The 1,481-nt window shown below is 50.5% G+C and overlaps 1 pseudogene; it reads left to right on the top strand.

The window, feature by feature from the left end:
• Positions 1-287: 287 nt before the first annotated feature.
• LOC115527993 lies at positions 288-1,106 on the top strand (annotated as a pseudogene).
• The last annotated feature ends 375 nt before the right edge of the window (positions 1,107-1,481 follow it).

Raw genomic sequence — 1,481 nt, 5'->3', positions numbered from 1 at the left:
AATGTAGATGACGACAGGTTAAGGGATCTCTTGGACAATGTAAAGCGAGCAAACATTCACATTATAGGAAACCCAGAAGGAGGAGAGAGAGGGAAAGGGGCAGAAACATCATCTGAAGACATACCAGATGGAAACTTCCCTTACCAAGGGAAGCAAACAGACGCGTGGGTTCAAGAAACAGAGAGTTTCAAACAAGATGAACCCAAGGAAGTCCACACTGCGACACATGATCGGTAAAATGCCAACGATGACAGAGAAAGAGAATTTGAAGAGCGGCAAGACGAGAGATGACTGCCGGCGAGGACAGCCGCGCCACAGAGACGGATGGAACTGTTGCCGAGTTTATCGTGAGGACCGTCTCGATGATGCCAATGACCGAGATGATGACGCTCTTCCAACCTGGGAATCTTTTTGTCTGAAACTCAACAGACCGTAGACTTCCAGCAGAGAAAGGAATCTCTTGTTCGGGCCTTGCTTCTGCTCCGTGAGAAGCGTGCAAGTGCCCACGACGCGGCCCCGTTAGACGCCGCTTATACTCTCCTGTGAGCACCGGAAAGTTTGAGATGTTTTTCGGATGAGGAAAGGACCGGGGGAAGGCACTGACCTTTTTGGTTCGGAACCAACACGGGACGATTCTTCAGACAGCGTTAGAAAATGTGACGGTCCGCTTCAGAGAGGCTGTGGAGAATGCGGTATGGATCCGAAATGCCTGGGGAACCAGGAAAAGTTCATACCTGCCTATGTGGCAAACTATTCCCAGACCCCCTGCGCCTTCCCCTCCTCCTTCCGGCTGAAGAACAATATAACCCCTCTGGGCCAGGCACGGACAGGTGCTGGCGATCACCACACGGCTCTGAAAATGGACCTCAGAGGCCGGTATCCGGGTTCTCTGAAGGCTACTACTGTTTTTAAACAGTGTGATCAGACTTTGAAACTCACAAGTCAACTACAGCCCTACAAGCAAGAATCCTTGAGCTGCGGATACACATGGATTCAGGGATCATTCATGACAACAGACTAGAAAAAGAGACACTTTGGGAGACTATCCTCGACCAAGACAAGAATTCGCACGACATAGGCTTGAAACAAAGTCCAAAGTGACGTAAACGGAGACATCTGGCAGCACCCGGGTGGCTCAGTCGGTTAAGACTCCGACTCCCTTGGGGCGCCTGGGTGGCGCAGGTCGGTTAAGCGTCCGACTTCAGCCAGGTCACGATCTCGCGGTCCGGGAGTTCGAGCCCGCGTCGGGCTCTGGGCTGATGGCTCGGAGCCTGGAGCCTGTTTCCGATTCTGTGTCTCCCTCTCTCTCTGCCCCTCCCCCCCGTTCATGCTCTGTCTCTCTCTCTGTCCCAAAATAAATAAACGTTGAAAAAAAAATAAAAAAAAAAAAAGAAATTAATTCTTGATATTGACAATTTAGAAATGTTCAGTATACTTCTGGAGACTGATTCTTTCCTCCTCGACTGTGTACCTCTCTCCTC

This window comes from Lynx canadensis, chromosome D3 (genome assembly GCF_007474595.2).
Source record: "Lynx canadensis isolate LIC74 chromosome D3, mLynCan4.pri.v2, whole genome shotgun sequence".
NCBI lineage: Eukaryota > Metazoa > Chordata > Mammalia > Carnivora > Felidae > Lynx > Lynx canadensis.
The sequence above is the reverse complement of the archived record's forward strand: the minus strand, read 5'-3'. Positions and strand labels throughout refer to the sequence as shown.